This window comes from Solanum tuberosum, unplaced genomic scaffold, assembly GCF_000226075.1.
Source record: "Solanum tuberosum cultivar DM 1-3 516 R44 unplaced genomic scaffold, SolTub_3.0 scf00125, whole genome shotgun sequence".
Classification (NCBI taxonomy): Eukaryota; Viridiplantae; Streptophyta; class Magnoliopsida; order Solanales; family Solanaceae; genus Solanum; species Solanum tuberosum.
In genome coordinates, this window is record NW_006239052.1 from 1,437,747 (window position 1) to 1,463,149 (window position 25,403).

At 31.3% G+C, this 25,403-nt stretch overlaps 1 long non-coding RNA gene across 13 annotated transcripts; it reads left to right on the forward strand.

The window, feature by feature from the left end:
• The first annotated feature begins 8,691 nt into the window (after positions 1-8,691).
• LOC102605643 (uncharacterized) lies at positions 8,692-18,527 on the forward strand. Of its 13 annotated transcripts, none has more exons than XR_367543.2 (10): positions 8,692-9,006; positions 9,764-9,953; positions 11,355-11,711; positions 12,812-13,136; positions 14,429-14,534; positions 16,529-16,589; positions 17,086-17,369; positions 17,501-17,602; positions 17,691-17,741; positions 18,287-18,527. It is a non-coding gene; the product is annotated as an uncharacterized lncRNA (long non-coding RNA). The 13 variants fall into 13 exon arrangements; XR_367546.2 differs by having other exon boundaries at positions 17,086-17,351; XR_367544.2 differs by having other exon boundaries at positions 17,203-17,369.
• The last annotated feature ends 6,876 nt before the right edge of the window (positions 18,528-25,403 follow it).

Consider the following 25,403-nt stretch of genomic DNA (forward strand, 5'->3'; position numbering starts at 1 on the left):
CTCTCTTCCTCTATCTCGCCTCTCTCCTCTTTTATACATTCACAAATTTATCAAATACAAATTATACATGTACATATACAATTATTTGACAGATATACAAATTCAATTCACCTCTCACCTCCCTCTCCCAATCTCGCTCACCAGATATACAAATAAATATGTATACCAATTACATATATATAATTATCTAATAGATATACAAATACAGTTCACTCCTCTCCACTATATGTCCTCTCTCGCTCGCCTCTTTCCTACCTCTCCCAATCTCACTCGCCAAATATGAAAATACATATGTATACCAGTTACATATATACAATTATTTGGCAGATATACATATACAATTCGACATATATACATATACAATTCGCCTCTCTCCACTCTCCGCTCTCTCTCGCTTGCCTCTCTCCTTCCTCTCCCAATCTCACTCGTCTCTTTCCTCCCTCTAACGTGTAACTATGAATCGTAATTAGCAAACTATAGCTATAAAACATAATTAAGTTATTTTTGAGTGACTATATGCGAAAATTCTTCAATTTTTTTATGGTAATTGATTATGTACTTTCTTTTTTACAGTTTTGAAATAATTTTTGTATTTGAATGTACTGCTATTTTAAAAGTGAGTTAGAAAATAAACTATAAGTTGTTTTCTAAATTTTCAACATAACTTCAAATTAAATTTTAAATTTTCACAATCGAATTTCGACAAAAAAGAGGAATGCAACACGAGGACTTTCCAAGGGGTCACCCATCCTAGTACTACTCTCGTCCAAGCACACTTAACTTTGGATTAAAATTTATTTTGAAGAAAATATGAATCGTAATTTTTATAGTCAAACAAATAACTTCAAAGCTAAATGAAATGAGTGACAAACATTTTCTTTATTTTTTTTTTATGTCAACAAAAAGAATACGGAGTTGCTAAAAAAAATTTCTTCGTTCTTTGAATGTTTGGGTGAATCTTACCATTTACATATAGTAGAATCCCCCCGTTTACATCTATTGTCCACTATATTAAAAATATATTTTTACTTTTACTTTTCACTAGCATATCATGAAGAATTTTTTATTTTTTATTTTCTATATTTTATCCTCAACATTAATTACTTATTTCAAATAATTTTCAAGGTATATCATTATATATCAATTCATACAGGGGCGAATTTATGTACTAATTTTGGGTCACCCGAACCCGTGGTCATCCGACTAAACTCGATATATTACTTCTATAATTATTAAAGAATATATTAAATTAAAACTTGTTGAACCTGTTCTCAAAATGGCTGGATGGTTCACTGGTACCACTGCAAGATTTCAACTCACAGGTCGCAGGTTCGATCCCAGGCAGCCCAAATTCGCTTCAATTTATTTTTATTAACTAAAAACACATTTTTCATTAAAAAAAAAGAAGAAGCTAAATTCTGAAAGTTTAAAAGTCAAAAGACTTCAAAAGTTTCCTTCCCACACACTTTTCAAGTTCCAAGTTCCAACAATATTTTTCTTCTCTCTTCAAATTTGTTTTCTATTTTCCACACAAAGAAGAAGCTTCAAGTCTCCAACTTCAAGTCAAGAATTTAGAGAAATCATCATTGTCAAAGTTTAAGGTAATTTTAGTTTATGATTTCTCTTTTTAATAATATATATATATGTATTTACGTATATATCACTTTAATTTTAGGGTTTTCATATAAAAATTGTCATTACTTATAATAGGAAATCATCAATAGCTAAAGAATTGATTATCTCAAACTTACATATTTTGCGGATGTAACTTGTAAGGAATGTGTTTCATATTGTATTATCAATTTTGAAGGGTGTGATTCCTTTTTTTTTTATGTGAAAGGGGTGTGATTCCTTTATTTTTTTTAAATGTGAAAGGGGTGTGATTCCTCTTTATGTATTTTTTTTTTATAGTTTTGAAATAATTTTTGTATTTGAATGTACTGCTATTTTAGAAGTGAGTTAGAAAATAAACTATAAGTTGTTTTCTAAATTTGCAACATAAATATTTAAATTTTCACATTCTAATTTCGACAAAAAAGAGGGATGCAACACGAGAACTTCTCAGGTGTCATCATCCTAGTACTACTCTCGCGCAAGTACACTTAACTTTGGATTAAAATTTATTTTGAAGAAAATATGAATCGTAATTTTTATAGTCAAACAAATAACTTCAAAGCTAAATGAAATGAGCGACCGCACAAACATTTTTTTATTTTTTTTTTAATGTCAACAAAAAGAATACAGAGTTGCTAAATAAAATTTTCTTCGTTTTTGAATGTTTGGGTGAACCTTACCATTGACATATAGTAGAATCCCACCATTTACATCTATGGTCTACTATATTAAAAATATATTTTTACTTTTACTTTTTACTTTTTAGCATATCATGAAATTTTTTTTATTTTCTATATTTTATCCTCAACATTAATTACTTATTTCAAATTATTTTCAAGGTTTAGATTCGCCTCTAAATTCATATGATTATTGTTGTAGAATACTCATATTAATCATAATTTAAGAGACATATAAAAGTTTAAATGGACAAATAAAAATGAACGAAATAAATTATAAATATACACGAACGCCACAAATGCATGTAAAATGATAATATTCAGGTGGGACCCATTTTTTATTTAATGCATAATTATTTTGTATTTTGTATCAATTGTATTCGAAATACAACAAATACAACTGTATTCATCATCTCTTATATTGGATACAATTAGGAGTGACAAACGAGTGAGTCGTGTTGAATATGAGTCGATCGAAATTGAGTTAAACAAAAATGAACAAAGTACTCGACTCGACTCATATTTTAAATGGTTAAAAACGTGTTACCCAATGAATAATATGGGTACTCATATTATAGTAGGGGTCTTGTTAAAAGTTTTAAAAACAAAACCTTTTTAAAGTTTTTTTTTTTATCACCCCACACCCCACACCTCTTACCAGCCCCCTCTCCCAAAAAAATGTAAAAAAAATGTTAGTTTGTTTTTTAATAATAAAAAATTAAAGTTTTTTTTATCACCCCACCCCTACCAGCCCCCCACCTTTACTAGACCCCTCGCCCCATCCCAAAAAAAAAATTATTTTTTATTATAAAAAAACTAATTCTTTTAAAAAGTTTTTCTTACCACCCCATCCCCTATCAACCCCCTACCACTTTTCTTTCTTTTATGAATGAACATTTTTTATCCATTTAACTACGCACTTTTAAATGGATAATAGGAGTATTAGTCATTTTTATCCATTTCAAATGAGTTGGGTACTTAACCCATTTAAAATGGGTAAATATGAGTGGATACCCATATAAATTAGAGAACATTTTAGAAATAACAAACATAATACACATAATAAGGCTCTATAGTTATAGTTTCGATAATTGCGCTCCATAACTCTAATTCCGTTTGCTATGGAGGTTGCAGTTTGTATATCTCTGCCCGTTTGTATATATTTAGCTTGCGACTATTCAAATAGGGTTATACGTATATATGAATTCTGTATTTATACATTTAGAAATTTTTTAGAACTCCATTTGTTTATTTCGCTTACCAATATACAAACAAGGTAATTTAGTATGAATTTTTCATAAATTGTATACAAATAGGTAGGGTAAGCATATACAAAATTCTGGATTTATACAAATCAGGAACCGAATTATACAAATTCTTGATTATATAAATCAAACGAATAGCAAGATTGGGCGAAATTGTAGTAGCGAATTAGAGTTTCCTAAACAGTAGCTATAACATTTAATATGTTAAATGCTTGCTATTCTGTACAATTTTTCCTATAAATTACTTATGGAAAAATTACAAGAATATACTATTTAAGACCTTAATTTACCTAATATTATTTTAATTTTTTTATTTACAACATTAACATTTTAATTACAAATATGACATTTTATTATAAATTTAAAATCTACACGATTTTATGTCCTATTTTTATTGGTTAGTGGACTAAATTTTTGGGAGTCATATTTTATCTTTTATTTTAATTAATTTTTAGTAATCTCAAATCACAATTATATTTGGATACGTTTTCTTTAATAAATAACTTACTTTCTCTTCCATGTTAACCTTACACGGAAGAAATACCATTGATGTACTCTTTTTTCCTTGGTAAACGCATTGCTGCACACATTTTTTTCATCTTTTTCAAGAAAAAGTTTTGAAACTCCTTCTTGAAAATATTTCTCTTTGTTTCTTTTAAAAATCATCTCTTACAACACAATTATTTTTTTACTCTTTGAATAAATCGATTATGAGTAAGAAAGATGCTTTTGATAATGCTCCCGGAAAGAGTCCTCGTTTGATGAAGATTTATATCGATGTCAAGAGCCTGATTGTTTGTTCAAAATAAAAAAATTGCAACTGTTAATTTGAAGAAGATCCGCATTATCATAGTTAATATGATTTGTATCATGTGGTCCATAAATTATCGGAAAAATTTTTAAACACATTTTTTTGTGTACACTTTGGTGGTCGATTTGGTACAATTATTGATGATATGTTATTTTAAATAGTGATATGTATTAGGGAATATACTTTGGTAGCTGATCCAATACAATAATTGGTGATTTGTTGGTTATTAACCGTAATATGTTTTAGTGTATATATTTTGATGGATGGTATAGTTAAAATATTGGTAATTTGTTGATTTCAATTTGATGGATGGTGGTCGATTTAGTACAATTATGGATGATATGTTATTTTAAATAGTGATATGTATTAGGGAATATACTTTGGTAGCTGATCCAATACAATAATTGGTGATTTGTTGGTTATTAACCGTAATATGTTTTAGTGTATATATTTTGATGGATGGTATAGTTAAAATATTGGTAATTTGTTGATTTCAATTTAATGGATGGTGTGATTAATTTTTTGGCGATATATCAATATAGAACAATAAAAGAAATTGATGGTAATGTTGATTTTAGTTATATGTTCCAAACCTGGAATGCATAACACCATAATCTAATCAAGTATATACCAACTTTTTAGAATCATCAAATTAATTTACATGGTGTACAATGTGGTGTAACCTTTGTGTCAAGTTCTAAATTTTAATAACTATAACAACTAAAATAATTGGTGAATTTGTTGGTTAAAAAATAATGGTAATTTGTTGATTTAAAGTTGCAATATGTTATAGTATATATATACTTTGGTGTAAGGTATGACTAATATTTTGGTGATATGTTGGTTTAGAACTATAAAAGATATTGATTTATAATTGATGGAAAAGTTGATTTTAGTTATGTTACAACCCTATAATACGTAATACCATAGTCTAATCAAGTATATATCAATTTTTTAGTATCATTAAATTAATTTACATGGTCTACAATATGATTTAACTTTGGTGTCAAATTTAAATAAATCTAATTTAATTTTACCATAATGAATGAATTATACCAAATAACCAAATAAATTAAAATATATAAATCCATACATTGATGATAAATTTATTATTGGTTATATGTTCCAACTACATTGGTGTAAAAAAAGATTTAAAACAAAAAAAATTTGAAAGGGAGAGAACTAAAGAAAAACAAAGAAATTTTTCAGAAAATAAAATGAGGTATATAAAAAGATAAAAAGAGGAGAAAGAGACGAGTGAAGAGAGTTTAGAAAAAAAAGGGTGGAGAGAAAAAGAGAATCAGTTTGCTTAGTATTTTAAGAAGAAGATTAGAAAAGGGGAGGAAAATAAGGAAATAAAAATATTGAGGGATTAATTATTGAGTGATTTGTGGAAGGTAAATAACAAAATAAGAGAAAAATAAGGAATGAAATCTTATTTAATATAGGAACGTGTATTGTTGTATTATTTATACCAATTTATTTCTTATTTATTTTTTATTTATTTTGTTTTTGTAAAAAAACTATTGCTATATAGATGAAAAGTTAAATTATTGTTATATAAGGGTTATTTAGGTGCTTAAATTGTACATTTAAGTTTTTCACCCATTACTTATTCTGCCACCCCTAAACAGAGAAGATGAACGCATATTGTATTCGTATGAATACAAAAACAAATATGATTTTTCGAACACAATTGATATAAAATATAAATCTCACCTTATTTGATTGAATACAATGCTACATAATATATTTGAATAGATTTCTTATTAATGCCGACGAGAGAGAGGGGCAAGGGAGAAAATTTGCTATAAAAATAACATAATATCATTTTGTAATTTTTTAAAATTATAGCTATTTTCTATAAATATATTGACCTTATTCCATAGTTTCTCTTAAATTTTAACTGTACCAGGGTAAACATTATCCTAATCTAGCACTTGCTGTTGTTCACTTATAATCTCCGTATACTTAGGGCATGTTTGGATTGACTTTTGGCTTATAAGCCAAAAGCCATAAGTTAGGATTTCTAACTTACGGCTTTGGCTTATTTTGTTATTTTGGCATTAAAATAAGTGCTTATAAGCACTTTTTAACTTTACCCAAAATTTTCAAAACTACTTAAAAGCTATTTTGGCTTAAAAGCACCTAAAATAAGTCAATCCAAACGGGCACTTACTTCCCTTTCCTCTCCCTACTTGGTTAAAATCTTATGTGATACTTTTTAGGCAGAATGGTCTGGTAGACCCTTGTACTTGTTTCATTTTGTCACCTGAGCCCTTCTAATCTAGACTTTGCCAACTGAACCCTCGAACCCATTGAAATTCAACATTTTAAACCCTTTTTTTGACCACTCAGTGGTGCGTGAACAACAAACGCCACACGTAGCTTTCCACGTCATTTATAAATGCCACATAGGATTGACATGTTAAAAATAGGCTAATCCTTTTCTTTCAAACATTTCTTTCCTTTCTCCTTTTCAACTAGACCCTTTTACTCCCTTAATCCTGATTTACATTGTTGCTCACTGCGATTTTTTTCAATTTTGTTAAGTGTTTGAGTTCGCGTTTCACTCCATAGTTGTAAGTTTCTTGACTGATTTTCATTCTTTTTGTTTTGCAGTTGTGTTTTTGGTGTTTCATTTTGAATTTTGTTGTTTTGAGTTCTTGTTAGGGCTTTGTAACAATTTGTAGAAGTATTATGCATTCAATGGCATTTGTCGTGAATATCTGTTGAATCTAGGGTTTTTTCGTATATGAATTTTTTATTTTTTTATCAATTGCGTTGGATTTCTTTCTTGTTAGTAGTCCAATTGGATTATATCAGATTATTATAGAGGTTTTTGTTGTATTCCATAAAGAATTAGTTTAAAATAAGGTTTTCTTTTGTCGATTAGGGCTTTTTTGTCATTTAGGGATTTTTGTCAATCATCTGATTGTATTCTCGTGACTTTGCAGGCATGGTAAGAATATGGGTTCAATAATTATTACACTTCAAATGTATTATGGGGGGCTGTTTTTTATCAGATCCTGAACTCAAGTATGCTAATGGAATTTTTGATCTTGAAAAAATAAGAATCGATATGGATGAGCTTCATATTATGTTTTTTCATAATTTAGCTAGAGAATTGGGAGTTGAAAAAGTTGAAACCTTTGGGTGCAAAATTAATAAAAGAGGTGGTTTTTATATGTTGAAAAGTGATGTTGATGTGTTGAGATTTATTAACAACTTAAAGGGTGGGGACTTTGTTGATGTGTATATGGTACATCAAATTAGTACTCCTTTAATTGTTGAGGATCCTACTGAGGTGCAAATAGCCAAATTGCTTACTCCCAAAAAAGGTAAGCCCTCCCCCCCCACCTACTGTTATAAATGTTAGGGCTGATGCCATTGAATGCATAATACTTCTACAAATTGTTATTAGGCTTGTTATTAGGCATGTAAAAATCAAAATCCTCCCTAAAATCACACCACGACCTCTGCAACAACTAAGCCCCTAACAAGAACTCAAAACAACAAAATTCAAAATTAAACACCAAAAACACAACTGCAAAACAAAGAGAATGAAATCAGTCAAGAAATTTACAACTATGGAGTGAAACACGAACTCAAACACTTCACAAAATTGAAAAAAATCGCAGTGTGCAACAATGTAAATCAGGATTAAGGGAGTAGAAGGGTCTAGTTGAAAAGGAGAAAGGAAAGAAATGTTTAAAAGAAAAGGATTAGCCTATTTTTAACATGTTATTCATATTCTATGTGGCATTTTTAAATGACGTGGAAAGCTATGTGTGGCGTTTGTAGTTCACGCATCACTGAGTGGTCAAAAAAATGGTTTAAAATATTGAATTTCAGTGGGTTCGAGGGTTCAGTTGGCAAAGTCTAGATTAGAAGGGCTCAGGTGACAAAATGAGACAAGTACAAGGACCTCCTAGACCATTCTGCCTACTTTTTATTATTATTTCTTCTTACAAGAACAACTTTTTAATTATTTGATAATAATACATCATTATTATTGTAATTATAGAAACCTCATGATAATTTTTAAATTATTTTCAAAATTGTATCGAGTCAAACATTATTACGTAACTAAGTCAGAGGGGCTTGTTGCATACTCTAGAGAGGTGGCTAGTGACCATTTCAAAACCCTAAAATATGGAGGTGTTCCTGTGAAGGAAAATATTTGTTAGAAAAATATGTGGATTTTTTAATTTACTTATTTTTTGGTGTTCCCTATATAAATAAAAAATATTACTCTTAAAGTATTTGTATATTTCTATTCTATTATATAGAAAGGTGAAGACAACCAACGACCAAGGGCAAAATAGTAAATTTAACCTGACAAATACACTCTCTCCATAATTCTAGAACACTCCATCTTCCTCATTAGCACGAAATAGACACAATATTTTCAACACAAGAATCAGTTCTTCGATTTCTCTTCTTCCATTTCGCTTTGGTTCTTCTGTCAGTTCTTTTTATCTTTCCCGTCGTCTCTATTTTTCTATTTTTCAGCCTCCCCATTCTCACTCTTGGTGTAGATTAGGAAAAATTATCTACTTTGTCTCAATTTCTTAGGTGTAGATTAGGAAAAATTCAATGAGAATACAGAAAAACTCTGTGAGCAAAATTCTCGAAGGTTAGTATTATATGACAGCCGATAGTCGTTTTCGACGATTTCCCTCACCTTCATAAGTCTTTTAGAGATTTTACAGCATTTTCCTTTTTGTGATTCATTATTTTCTGTCTTTTACATATTCTCATCTTATTTAACTATTTTTGATCGATTATATTTTGTTTTGTTCATTTGATTCTTAGTTAAGTTGTATTGTTAATATGTATTTCTCAATGTTAATGCGTTAACATCGAGATGCAACACATATATTGAGAATCTGGAGCATAGCACAAACATTGGTCCTAATTGAGAAAAAAGCAAAAGAAAAAGGGTATCAGGAGAGGAACATCTACCCAAAGTGATGTAGACTTGGTAGCTGTACATTAGTTAGGTATCGACCAATATCGAACATCTATTGCAATGTCTATTTTGATGAAGTAATCGATTTTTATAGAAAGCACATCGAGAAGCTAAGATGCAATTTGATCAATATTGAACATCTACTGCAGATTTTTATATAGCTTTTAATTGGGTTACAGCTCCTCTCGTGGTGTCATACAGATAGGAGTGTGTATGTGTGCTCTTAGTACAGAACTTATATGAGCATTTGTTTATATGTTTGTGCTTGACTCACTGGCTAGATTGCGCATGTACAGGTTTACCACTATAGATTATATTTAATTCGTCAATATGCATAAATCCTATTTACCTACAAGCTTTGGAGTTCATCAACTGGTATCTAATTTTCAGTGTTATCTCTACGTTTAAATTGCACTTGCAGAATAAGTTGCATACTTTTTTTTGATGTGATGATGGGGCAAAGACAAACAAAGACGTGCTTTTAAGTTATGAACACCAAAAAGCTCAATTATCTGAGCACCGGTGACGTAGAGAAGGAAGCAACATGTGTTGATCAATCTGAAACCATAGAAAAAATTCAACCATACATGCCATCAAAAGAGTTGTAAAAGGTCAGTCTACTTGTGATTGTAGAATAAATGACTATGCTTTGAACATTAAAGTTTTAATGAGCTCTGACTTTTGCAAAACATGAATACTGGAGAAAGTTTCCAATTCAAACGAACGAAGTGTGAATAATATCTAAGAGATTGGCCTGGTTCGTTTACAATTAGAAAAGAAATCTCATGCCGCCAATTCATTATGTTCATTTCACGACACATGCTCAATCTTTATCTTTGTGTGGACATCTTCTTTCAACTTTCACTTCTCCATGCTACTGCTACTTTGTTGCTGGAGTTTGGGGTTTCTCTTACATATCTCATGGACACTTCTCTAAGAGGTCTCAAAAGATCAGTAAGGGATGTCGTTTTATATATTTTGAGGGATTTAGATTAGTTTAGTTGCATAGAAGCAGGGGTTTTACCCTGTGCGTACCCAAAGGGTAGCGGCTGTGGGTTTTTCTTTTCATAAAAAAAAAAATTATTCTCCAAGGCTTCATCAATGTTCATTATTTTACTACTGAATTCTGAGTATTATAGAAAATGCCCGATTTTGTTATGGCTATACTTGAAGTTTTTGCACAGTTTATCTCGCTTGTGCCTTGTTATTCTTCTTCTTTTGGACATGCATATCAATAATTGTGTTTGATTTTTTATTTTACACATCAGTTTGGCAAAGTATTTCTAATCATTAGTTATATCGCTAGAGCATATATATTGAATGTGTATCTGGTATGGATTTATTATCCTTCGATCCAAGTAGCTCACCTGAATGTATTCTTTTATACTTTTGTTTTGCTTGATATTGTAAATGAAATAACCAAATTAGGACAGAGGGGAACATTTTCCAACCAAATATAAAGAGTAGATTTCTAGCTAATACAAATATTGTGCTTGGCAGAGTATAACCAAAAGAAATAGACTCAAGGATTCATATATCATGATAAAACTACCATCTAAACATAATAATTGGGGGATTTAGAGGTGTTGAACCCTTTAATTCAGATTGTTGGAGTACAAATATAAACACAATATGAGCTCTTCCTTGTCATAATATGTTCATTAGGTGCCACTGCATCTCTTACTTATCTATTTAACAATAATATCTACTACTGGCTGCTATAAGTATGGTCAACACTGTCCCAAAAGATTTAGTTTGGTTGTTTAGTTTCATAAAACAAACAATTGTCAGTCGTGCCTCCGGCATGACACATTCTAAATTTTAAAGGGTCAATCATATGTATTAGAGCTTAGATAAAGCTCTATTTAAGATGAAATGTCATTTTTGAGCATATCTAAATTTAGTGTCTGAACATTGTTGTCTTACGAATGAATATCTGCTATTTTTCTTGAACTAATTGGATATTTTATGTAATACTACTGATAAGTAATATTTTTCTCCAATGACCCCAGTACTTGAAATCGAGCTTCATGATGCATCACGGGATAAACAACTGCTTCAATCACAACAGCTACCTAAAACAGCTATACATAGAGGCGTTGACTCTTGCAGCATTCAGAAAATACATTGTCTTTGTCTGAAGTTGAGAGTCATGACAAAAACGAAAGTGTTCTTCCAACTTCTGATCCTTAGTTAGCCAAATGAAAATCATAAGTTAAATTTTCACGTAATGTTGCTTCTGTGTATATAGGTATACCTTCATTCATAAATTGATTTACTGTCATTTATATATTTCTCTACTATCATTTTGTAGGACATGCTTCTGCGGCTACAAAAACAACTGCTTACACCTCTTATCTTTGGATTAGGTGAGTTGGTGGAATTGAAAATTTCTTATAATCTAATAAATTTTATGTCTAAACATTGCGTGTCAGAATACCAAGATCAACATCAAGTAGCCACCAACAAATCCCACTCTTCTCGACAACTTGGTGATGGAGGTTATGAAACTGTGTACCATGATAAGAAAGAATTTCTACCACTTTTTATAGTTGTGGCTGATTTTATAAGTAATGAATCGGTTGGTTGAAAAAGTACCTCTTTTATAATTCGTATACATTTGTAGTTGTGATTTGTGAATTTGATATAGTCTTTGGATACACACGAAAAAAAAAGTAATTTCATAATAAATTAGTTGTCTTATATTCGGCAAGGTTGTTTTTATGTGCTTATATATTATTTTGATATAAAAGGACGACTTTCACTTTCCTTTTGAACCAACTCTAACTGAGCTAGAAAGGTAAATGAACTCTACCTTTGAATAGTACCACATGCATTTCTTTCTACAATATTTCCTGCTCAACATATTTTATATACTTGAGAAAAATTATTCTTACCTTAAGTTAAAAAGAATCAATATAAGTGTGATTAATATGATATCTGCAATTACACTCTTTTTCGTTTGGTTGATTATTTTAGAATCTTTGATGCAATTTTTTTTTTTTAAAATCCAATTTATTTGAACTAATGGTTGATGGGTATCTCAAACGTTAGCCTGGTCTCTTAACTTCTCGGAAGGAAACTCCCGAGGAGTTTAAAGTTTCATAATTGAAAAAATACTTGCACTTTTTGTACCTACTTTTCCTTGTAATGTCTCCATGAGTTTTCAATACAAATGTCATACCTTCAATGCAGGATTGCTTAAATTACTCATCAACCTTTAGAGAAAAAAGCAAACAGAAAATGAAGAGCGCAGTAGTTTGTTTGATCACTACTTATACGATATATATGTATATAACTTCTTGATTTCTTTGTGAGATGAGGGAATAAATGATTGACTTGAGTGATACCTTCAACATTTTTTCATGGAGTAATTAAATTGAAATTGAGCAATTCTTTCAACACTTGTTCATAAATTGCACTGTTAAAACTTACCACTACTATTTCTTCTTTTTTAATTTAATGACAGAGGTGTTTCTTTGTTGGTGGAGGCTGTATCGATGGGTGATGCAGAAGCTCTATTTGAATTAGATTGTCGTTTAAGAGTTGAGGTGTGATTTTCTTTATGTAGTTTTTTTCAAGAATGACTATCCTATACCACCTACCATTCATGCATTTAATTAATCTCTCTTTTTCGAAGTTCTGTAGCATTTCTAGCTACTTGTTTAATTTGCTTGGTAAAAGATATGACTGGTCCACTGGAGTTTATATTGCACAATCAGTGTTCCATCACTTCTGAATTCATATGGGTTCATTATACTCTGTTATAATTACAAAAGTTAAGATTGAGCCAGGTGAGTGATCATATATCTCGATGTGTATGATACTTTTTTCATTAATGTTTCTTCTTTAGTTCTTTTGCTGCTTCTTACTTTTACATAGTTTTGGAGAACCATAAATATAGTGGTAAAAAGTTATGGTTTATGTTTTCTCTTTCATTTCTTTTTAAATTTTTTATATCTGTTGCTTGGTTGGATATCCAATGGATTGCGTTTATGTATGTTTTTGGCAAATATATACTCCCTCCGTCTCATTTTATGTGGCAACATTTGATCGGGCACGAAATTTAAGAAATAGATGAAGACTTTGAATGTTTACCAAATTGCCCTTCAAAAAATAATCATATTAAAATTTAAAAACAAAATATACGGATTCCTAATTTTTTTTAAAAGTACACTCATTTTCTCTCTCCTATATATTGGTGAAGGATAAAGTCAAAAAAAGATAAAAGCACAGTGACTTTTCAAATTTATGTTCCCAAAAAATTACTCATTTTCTCTTTTCTCTTTCTAAGTAGCTTATAAAACACTCTTTTTTTCTCTTATGAAGAAAATCGTCCAATCTCTGCAAACCTTTTTTTTTTTTTTTGAAAAAAAATCCTCTCTTGATTCCAAATTATTTTTAGATTTGTGGCGCCAAAATCACATTAAATTTATGGTGCGAAATCATAATTTTGTTTGAATTTTTTCAGCAAGTGCTATTAAGGGAGATGTTTTTTATATTTTCATGTCATTTTTCCCTCTGTTACCTTTGAATAATTTCTCTTGCAAGACTATTGTATTGTTTTCTTTCATCTCCTTTTTTTTTGTTTAAGATAATCATCAAATTCATGGGAGAATACTTTTCATTAAAATCATTACCTTACTAAGTGAAAGCCCCAAAATTTTAGTGAAAAAATAAGGAAGCAATGTAATGTAAAAATGCAAATCTTTTTTTCTTGGTGAAACGTTAGAAAGAACGAAGAATAACTGTGGACAAAAAAATTTAAGTACAAATTGGAAAGAGTACAAAATGCTTAGGAAAAAAAATGGAGTTAAGAATGGTATTCCAGTCATATACAACAAAAAGCTGCAACATTATTTTTATAGAAAAGAGAAATTGCAGGTTCAATTAGTTATTGATGACCTTTATAAAAAAAAATAGGAGTATTATTTTTAAAATTAAGTGGGACCAATAAGGGTAAAAGAGGAATTGTATGTTTAAATATTTGCCATATAAGGAAATGTGACATTCTTTTTGGGACTGACCAAAAAGGAAATGTTGCCACATAAAATGGGATGGAGGGAGTACTTTTTTTCCAATGCAGTTGTGGCCGGTCTTAGAGGTAAAAGATAAACAAGGAGGAGCTCTTTCTACACTCTGTTTGTTTATTATTTAACCCTGAAAATCAACTCAATAGCATTGGAAAAGAGGTACTACAAACTTTTTTTCCCAGAGATTTAATTGTACCAATTAGCATTACAAATTTTGAATAAAGGATATCTGTTACTGCCAATATTTTTAAATCCAATTCTTATAATGTGATTTTAGCTATACCCAACTTGAAATTTCTCATGCTAAATTTTTCATAAGCTACAACATATTTTCACAATCATAAAGCATGGGGCACTGGATTGTTCAGATTTACTACAAACATTTCATCACCTCATAGTGATGAGAAGAATGGAACTATTGTTTCTCTTGCCTTATAATTGACTTGTTCTGTTGTGGCAATTCTTCATTTCAATTATCTTGAAATTTACTTAGAAGCTCATCTGAGTCGACTATTTGCAATGTTACAAATAGTTAGTATAACCTTCAAAAGTAAAAGGTACACTAATAATGATGTATTGTTTAGATTTCTCCTCATTCCCTCAAAAAAACTCTTGAATTACCGTACTTGCTACATTAATTTTCATTTTTCTTTACCTTCTTGATAATGTTTTTTTTTTGAGAAAGTTGACATTTTGTAGACATCAATACACCAATGGTGTATTTCAATAGTAATTACATCAGGAGTATACAATAAGCAAAACCAAAAGATCTATCATTTATACCCCTCCTAAGCTATCTAAAAAGTGAGTAATAGCCTCCACCTCTTTGGGAGGACATGATTACACCAAAAATAAAGGGTTATAAGACAGTTCAACTTCAAACTCTAGAAAGGGATGCTCTTGTTTTCGAAGCATCTCTGGTTCCTTTCCTTCCAAATTGTCCACCAGATGCAAGCAGGGACAATCTTCCATCTCTCCTTGTGACCTGATGTATTCCCTTCTCTATTCTAGCATGCTAGAAAATCTGAGGTGTGTCTTGGCATGGACCAGCTGATTCCCCTCAAATTCAAAAAGACCTGCCACAATTTCTCTGTCACTCTGCAATGGAGGAAGAGATGGTTTTTTGTCTCTGTTTCTATTTCACAAAAAAAACACCTGGAGCATAACTGTCTTCCCCTTTTCATTAGATTGTCCTGAGTTAGTACTGCTTCCCTAGCTACCAACCAGGTGAAACAAGCCACCTTGTGAGGAACATTAATTTTCCATATCATCTTCCAAGACCACGGTAACAACATTTCAGCTGGCCTATCAAAATGTCTATAAGCTGATTTTATTGTGAACTTCCCAGTGTTGGCCCTCAACCATTGTAAACTGTCCTCCTTTGTGTCAAGGTTATTTGCCTGCTCCAAAGACTTGTAAAAATCTGCTAATTTGTCTATTTCCCAATCATTCAACCTTCTCCTAAAAGATAGGTTCCATCCTTGGTTGTCTTTGACTTCTGCTACTGTTGCTTCCTTCTGTTGGTTCAGATTATAAATCTCAGGATGCAACTGTTTCAGAGAGTGTTGTCTAACCCACACATCATTCCAGAAGAATGTCTTCCTTCCATTTCCTATATCAAGCAAGCAGGGACAATCTTCCATCTCTCCTTGTGACCTGATGTATTCCCTTCTCTATTCTAGCATGCTAGAAAATCTGAGGTGTGTCTTGGCATGGACCAGCTGATTCCCCTCAAATTCAAAAAGACCTGCCACAATTTCTCTGTCACTCTGCAATGGAGGAAGAGATGGTTTTTTGTCTCTGTTTCTATTTCACAAAAAAAACACCTGGAGCATAACTGTCTTCCCCTTTTCATTAGATTGTCCTGAGTTAGTACTGCTTCCCTAGCTACCAACCAGGTGAAACAAGCCACCTTGTGAGGAACATTAATTTTCCATATCATCTTCCAAGGCCATGGTAATAACATTTCAGCTGGTCTGTCAAAATGTCTATGAGCTGATTTTATTGTGAACTTCCCATTATTGTCCCTCAACCATGTTGTTAAAGCTTGCTTAAATCCATTAATTCTTTAAGCTCACCAAAGTTCAGGTTCTCTTTCTTTCTGTCAGGTACATGAAGTTTATATAGTTTTCTATTTTGATTGTTGATTACAGGTCCAGAGTCCTGTACTTGCTACTTCTGTAGCAATTATCTGGTCTATAACATAGGTATGAGGTGAGACTTGCTTATTCATACACCATCAAATTGTGACATGTTTGAAATATCTAAACTTGAGATTTCAGTATTCCCGAGGTAGTTCATGCAATGGCCTAAAAATGAATTCACCATTGAAAGAAAAACATCAGTTCTTACAACTCTTATCTTCTATAACATATGCATGGCTATACTTTCAATAAGTTTTAAATAGTTGAATCACATTCATAGAGACAACATGAATGTGTCTAAAACTAAATCATAGGCGAGTAATCTACTCACCTACAGAGTTTAAGCATGCGTAACACTTGGTCTTACATTTTCTTTCTGATTTTGAATTATAGAGAAACTGAATAGCACATGCTTTGAGCATTTTTTGAGTTTTCAATGATTGAAGTTTTATCAGATGCAAGGCTTATATACCTCACTTTCTAAAATTGAATTATTTTTTTGGTTGGTAATTCGAATAAGCATTTGAAATTTTTATTGGTTTTGTGCATTATATATTTTTTGGCAGTGTGTGTTGCAATTGCTAGAACATTGTTGGTCTTTCTTTTCCATTATTGGAAAAATAATATTGTACGTGCGAATCACAGTAAGTTTAGAATAGTTATCCATTTAAGCATTGAAGCAGTTGCCAGTGATTTCAATGGTAGCCGTGCTCTCTCAAGTCTAGATGTAGAAGGTTGCAGGGAAGAAAGAATGCTTAGGTTGGGTAGCTTGCCAAAATTACTTCAACAAACAAAAGACGATATCCTGATAAAGAGCCTAACAATCGCATAGGTGAATGTTTCTTGGAAGGTAGTTCATATAGTGGAATAACTTTTCAAGAAATCATCTCTGGATCTTTTTCCAATGTATAATGACAATTCATGGTTTTCTCGGTACCTTTATGATTCTGATAGACTTTCTTAAAACTGTCATTTCAACAGTGGAATATGTGCAAGATGAATCACTTGGTACGATTTTTAATGTTCATAAAAGCACGAATGAGGAATCGACATCATACTCATTTGCTACTCCAGAAAATCATGGTCTGTTGTTATTGTCTGCATCATTCTTTAACACCAACAATTCAATATTGTATGGCTTGCTTACATAGCTTATTTTTATTTATTTCAGACATCTTAGATGGACCATTATCAAATCACCACTGTAGCCACTAAGGTAATGGTAATGATGGTCTCTTCTTTAATTGATTCCTGCACATGCTTGTTTTCATCAACTGTTTTGTGTCAATTTGGTTGCAACATGTGAAACTAAAAGGAACTTAATGTGTGATCAATTATTTTTGGACATTGTTTGCATTAATTTCCGGCATCTCCATATAGTTGTTGCTTGTCAACATTGGCTTATCAAAGAAACAAAATAAGGAATTGGTAATTGGTTTATTATTAAATGATGAAAGGATCCTATATTTGTTTGAGAAAGAATTAAATTCTCGATGCATCCTTAGATTGTAGTGATGGTTTTTGACCTTTATTGACTTTGTGCCCTCCTCGAATCCCCTCTAAAGGAGTATAATTGGGTATAGTACTCATAAGTAGATTTTTTTTCACTGCTCCTTCATTTGAGTTAATAAGTTGTCTCGCTTTCTCTCTCTCACACACAAATGTTCTCTTTCTAGCACAGTATTTTTAAAATGTCCCTTTGAATTTTTATCAGTTTAATGCTTTTTATTTCAAAATGTTTAATCTCGTATTCTCTTTTTGGAATAGGGCAAGCAACTATTTGAAAAATACAAAGCAACGAAATATTTCTGGCAATGGACAATATTTGCAATACCGCTATGTGATTTATGTGTCCATGGTGCAAAGTACGAACAGTGGTAGAAATACATTTTGTTGTTTAGACTCTACACATTTGTGAATGCAATATTAGACACAAAAATGACATCAAAATTCACGTTGTTGGGCCCGTGCATAGCACAGGCAATACTTATCTAGTAATAGAAATAAATACTATATGAGGCGGTTAAGAGGTGCGTGAGGGCTACGGAGTTGGGCTGAAAATGAGGAATCTTAAGAGGGTGAGAATGACCCAGAAGCAGAGCTGTCAATATGGGCTGATCCACTCCATCCGGGTTAACCCATACAGGCTTTGAAATTTGCCAAGCCAGGCCGGGCTAGCCCATTTTTCGTGTGCGCCAGAAAATGATCGGCCCAACCCACAAGTAAGTGGGCTACGGGCTTTGCCGAGCCAGCCCTCTTTTCTTAAAAAATATATTTTTATAATTTTTAAATTAAATTATAATTCAAAAAATATTATCATAAGTATCGACAAGACCATATTACATGGTGTTAGTGTTACTACTTCTTAATCAAACAAACAAATAAAATTATCTTTATAATATTTATTAAGTTTGATTTCAAGTCAAAGCATAAATAACTAAATAGAAATATTAACCTAATTGTTTTCCAATAATCATAATAAAACACAAAAACTATGACAATATTACATAGGCTATGGCCTATGTAGTGATTCCCTAGAAATTTTAGTGAATTTTTATTTTATGTAGTACATATCTTATAAACATAATTTGTATTTAAATTGTAATATTTTAAACTTTAAACAGATTTTGAGTTTAGACTCTTGTTAATTTTAATACTCTATTTTATTTTTATTTGGCCCACGTACCGACCCTATCCATATTTCTCAAGTCCCACAAATCAACAGGCTTATTCAGGCCGGACTAAAAAACTTTTTTCTTAAATGGGCTCCAAAAATCGTAGCCCATTCCTATCAAATCACGGGTTAGCCAGACCGGCCCAACGGACCTAGCCCATATTGACGACTCTACCCAGAAGAAATAATTTTTAAATATTTGATTAATTGAATATAAAAAAATCAAAAAATATTTTTCTCCTTTCGAAAACACCCTATGTTTATAATGTTTCATAGAGTCAACTAGTAATAGTAGTAGCAGCACGATTTTACCAAAATGATGAGATGCACTATATAAAGGTTGATACTGGTACGCAATTTGATATGGAATTACCCGTTATGTTCTACTTTTATTCTTGCATAATTAATCTCGACATTACTTATACATCATATTTAATATTATTCTTAAACGTCAATGTTAAAGGTATAATTCAATTTGCTTGACATGACAATCTCTAGTAGTGACTCTAATTTTTATTTTTTATTTCTTTTTTTCTTTGTTTTGCTAATAGTCTTGTGATTAAATTATATTATTCAAGATCCAAATATTAAATAGACGATAAACCAAAGATCCAAGAAATCAGGAGAAACGTAAAGAAGGTATCCAAAAGTTGTGGAATATTTGAATGATACTTTTTTCTTTAATGGATAAACCGTTGTTGGAATAAACAAAAATGATAACAAAACATATGTTGTAGTGATTGTTGCATCCAGCACAAGTAATTAGACATTTTCGTCCAATTGCCCACTTGCATTCACGTATACACCATATAAAATATTGAGAGAAATAACTTCATCCAATTCACTCGAAATACAAAGTGGTTCACACAAGTGATAATGTATCACGTATCACTTGTGTCCCACAAATTCTCCCCCTAATCAAAACTTTCAAAGCCCATAGAACTACATTATAAATGTTGATTAAGTTAGAATGAACGAGCCTCTATTTACAGAGTCCTAACTCTTTTCCTACAAGAAAATGACTAGCCAAACATGGAAACTTTATGTTTTCCTTTTAGGGAAAGGAAAACCTATTTATGGTAAGAAACTCAGGGCAAATACGAACACTTATTAAGTTGGGCTTCAACGAAATATTTAGTTGTATGACTTTAATTTGAAATCGTTGTCATTCTATGCAAATATCTTGAATAATATTGGGAGTTTTGGACCTTGTAATATTTATATATGATGGTTTAAGACTTTAAATTTGGAGTTCTCTTGTTATTTTTAATATTTTATATTTTTGTTAATATGAGTAAAAACATATCAAACTAGATCGTCAATAATACTTGTCAGTATGCTAACGAGTAACAATTATATTGAATAGTGTAATAGTATGGATTCGAAGAGTTTTGATCAGGATCACACATTATTTTGATGTTGCTATTTGAAGAATTAGCATACTGACAAGTTTGCTTGAAATTATATGCCCCTCAGTAATATTTTTAATCATTTTCTCCAATAATAGGTGATGGAACTAAAGTTTGAATGACTATGCTACTGAGGATGGATCTATAGTGTTGGTTGCAGGTTGTAAATGATATCCTAATCTTTACCTCTTACATTTGCCTATGTCAAATCACCAAGAATTTTGAATTTTATGTGTTGGCTCATTTGCACTTTGAGCCCCTATTTCGTGCTGCTCTTCAATTATGTCCCTCTTAAAAAATTATTTTCTAACGGAACATAAATTTATATTTCCATATCATAATATCTTCCAACTTAATGTCAGACATAACTTCAACTTCTAAAGTACTTATTTTCGACTAGACTTCCTTTTTATATGACATGACAACAAAAAATATAGGAAATCATGTTTCTTGTATATAACATTGCTAAAAGGTCTGCTACAAAAGATTATGTACAAATCTTCAAAATTTCTTTATTAATCTATTACTATATAACATTAGAGATAAAGTATAGGGCTCTTTGCTAGAGTAGTACAAGGTACGACCACGATGGATATTCATGTAGTGTAGTGCTTAAGCCTAACCACCCCCATTAAGTCCAAGACCAATGGGTCCACTATCCAAGTATTACTTCATCTTCACTTAATTCAATCTATTTCCACTCTCCAAGGTCTAACATTAGAAGCATGTATAATACACCCATACTCATCCAATTGCAAGAGTGCTTCGGTATAAGGAACAAGGTATTGTAATGGAGAAAAGGATAAAATTCCACAAAGATGACAACTTTGTCACCTGTAAAATTTTAGTGACTGAAAAATATCAACCAACCCAAATCGCTTCTCAAGGACATGCCAAGATTTCTTTCCTTTTTGGGAATTCATCATGTATTTAGTAAAATAGTACACATGAAAATGAGCTTTATACAATCTAGGCAGATACACCACATAGCCTAACCTCACTTTTATATGTGTCTATTTTTCATTAGTTCTACGATAAAGTTCTTTTGTTATAGTTTGATTTTCCAGTCGTTGGATCCACTTATTAATACATCTACTACTATACACACCGCTTTTCTTTGTATTCCATCTTTGCTCCTTTACATTCATTTCATGTATCTATATCTACTACACCTGAATATACATAGACAAAATCAATTATTACTATTGGGTCCGTGCTGGCACGGGCACTACCTATCAAATAGAAACATGAAGATAAGACGACCACAACTATATATTTTTGTACCTTGTGCAACAAAAGTTGAACAGGTACCTTGTGATACTTAATTAGACATCGTATATGAGCCCAAATAGCTACAAGGATAGTCATTTTCTATTGCGCCTCTGTGATTCTCCCATCCTTCTGGAAGTGTGAACAAGTTGCTACATGTTTTTGTTGACCATTCATATGTGCTCTTCAAGCTTTTTGTTTACCTTGTTGAGATAACATATTCATGCTAAAGTCTAATAGGTGTTTCACTTCAAGGGAAATAAATATTCACCCAGGTAAGTATTTTCCTAGATAAAGGTAAAACATTTACTCTGAGATGTTAAGTCACTTGCTCACCTTAATGTTTAGCTCAACACTAGTGTTGTGAAGAATCCTGCTAGTCAGGGGCAGATCTATGAAGGGATGTGGGGGTGCCACGCCATCCCCGAACTTAGACGGAAACTCTATATATACCCTAGTATAATCATTAGAGTTAAACCCATGCTCTACAATGAAGATGATAAAATTGAATTTAAAATTCATATTAAAGAATTACTCAACTTAAAATTAATAAGAATGAGTAAAAGTCCTCATAGTAGCCCAACATTTATGGAGTTTACTGCAGTTTCTTTAGCATATCAATGGAATGTCAAGATCTGCAAGCATATTATCCTACACTCAACTACATTTCAGTTGAAAAAATTAAAGAATTTAACGTTAAGGCCACATGAGTTGATAAAAAGCTTCCTCACCTTAATAAAAAATGGATTCAAACTAGAAGAGCGTTAGGAATAAAAGCCTTATACGCTATTCTTACAAGACTTTATAAAGAAGATTGTAGAGTCATCGATCAAGACCATGACTGAGTTTTAATTACTAAAGGAAAAACTAAGTCCAAGGAACTAAAAGAAAGGATACTTGACATAGAGCTCCACAGGCTAGGAGCAACAGAAGAGACTTGAAAATTAGCATGCAAAATGCTAGATCATGATCATGTTTGATGTAGCATAAAATTGAAGACAAAAAAGATGACGTAAGCACTTACGTCATGAATTTCTTTTAGATCTGGTTTGGTATAAACTCGATCCAAATAATCAAATTCGAATAATTGAGCCGTAAAACTCGGTATCCCATTAGGAAATATTGATATTCTAGGAAACAAACTTGTGGTTCCTAAAACACCGTAAGTTTCTCCACTTTCTTCTGGAAGATTATAGATGTATCTAGTAAAAGTTAGATACTCTTCTTCCTTTGGATGTTGTTTTCCAACCTGAAAAGAAGAAAAAACTTTTGTTCCCGAAGGACCTTGGTTAGTTTTACTTTCTGGTTTTTCAGATATAATTTTTTCAGCTTTAGCTGAGGATGAGCTTGTTGCTTCATTTGCTCGACTTTTTTCCTCATCTTTTGATGTGGAAATTGGCGTATTCGTGCTTACCATCGAGATGTTTTTGGCACTAGGTGCTAGTGGGACATCTCCCGCCACTTTGTTGGGATTAATATTCCCTTTCAGATTTGAATTATGCAATGGACGTGTGTCCAGATGTTCACATAAGAGTAAAAATTCTCTCATGCTTTCAGCTTGAGTAGTACTAAGCTGATTTATTTTGGATTGTAACATCCGATATTGTTCAGATAGCTTTGATAGCTCATCTCTGATTTTGAATAGCTTTTGGCTTTTATCATCAATGGACTCATCCATTGTCTTCATTTTTTCGTATATCCTGTTCACCAGGATTTTTGTTTGATTGTCCATATTGGACGTTTCTAGAAATAAAATCTGCAAGAAAATTATCATTTCCTTTAATATATTCTATTGAGAATGAATAAAAAGATAATAATACTTTCCATCGATGCAATCTCCTATATTGAGGTTCAGAAGGAAGCTTGTTAAAAATTAGTCCTGACACCTGTGTATTATCAGTTCTAATAACAAATTGTTTTGGTAGAAGGAAAGCAGAAAATTTTCTAATTCCTCTAACAATGGCTAGTAATTCTTTTTCGTTTGTAGAATACCTTGTTTCTGCATCATTGAAGGTACCACTTGTGTACCTACATATTTCATTTAAATCTGTTTGCAATAAAGCTCCCCAATGATAGTCTGATGCATCTGTTTGCAAAACTAAATTATCACTTTCTTCAAAAGCCTAGTACTTAAAATGGACACAGACTTTACAACTATAAAACCTATATGGTATATAGATGTTGATACTCTTGTAACAATATTACAAGTAATAAAAAATTTAGATGGAGATCTAAAAAGAAAAATAATAAGAATAATTACTTTAAGAAATAAAAAAGACGAAGAAAGATATAAATTATTAATAAAATTTATAAATTTTCTTTTGATACCTCTGACTACTACTTCTCATAATAGAATGAGCTTAAGAGAAATTTCAGAATTACTAAAAGATCTCACTGAGAGTAATAAACAATTAACCTTACGATTAAAAATGATAGAACTAGAAATAGTTAACATAAAAGAAAACCTTCCAGAAAGAATTACAACTATAATAGAAAAAACAGAACAATTTGACAAAAGAGTTAGTCAAAAATATATTAAAGAATTGTTATCAAAAAAATTAGCAAGTGTAAATACTTATCAAAAAGGAAGTATGGATGAATTTTTAATTCAAAAATTCCTATAAAAACAAAAAATAGAAGAAGAAAATTTTCCAGAAATTAATATAGAAAATAATTCTGAACCAAAAAAACAAGATGAATGAACTAGATGAACTAGTTTATGCAATGGAAGACTTAAATCTTTCAGAATTAAAAGTATTCATGAATAAAGGGGAAACAGGTGGATCCCAAGGAAAATTTGAAGCATCTTCTTCAATGAAAGAAGAATGGCAAGAGCCAGAAAAGGAAGAAAAGAACTTTGCAAATAAAGCAAAAAAAGAAAATGATTTCATAAAACATTATCATAATAATGATAAAACTAGATTTATGCCAAATAGACTCCCAACTGGAGATATTGGAGCTCAATTTCTAGATCTCGAATGTAAAAGAGATCCAGAAGATAGCCTAGACCTATGGTCTCAAAACATGCTCCTTTATTTTCTTTTAGGAAAAGGAAACTATACAGATGAAGAAAAATATATCATTATGATAAACACGTTCATGGGAAAAGTACATGACTGGTTTTCAGGATTAACTGAAGATGCAGAAAAAATAATCAAAAATGATACCTTAGAAGGATTAAAAAATTCGGTCCAAGAAGGTATAATAAGTCTAAAGCTATATATAGGTAACAAATTCTTTGGAGGAAAAGGAAATGAAAAAGACAATAAAGAGTTTGCAAGAACAGTTGCCAAAGAACAACTAGAAAAATTACAAATTTGTAAAATGAGTTATATTCAAGAATACACTTGTGAATTCGAAGAATATTACTACAAAGTATTTGATAGTGGTAAAGAAATGCTACCTTATCTAGAAAAATACTATCAAAAATTACCAGGCTTCTGGGCAAAATACTTCAGAGAAGAATACGAAAAAGAAGAAAAAAAAAGGAGACACTCTTGGTCAAAGAATAAGTTTCCTAAAAAATAGACTT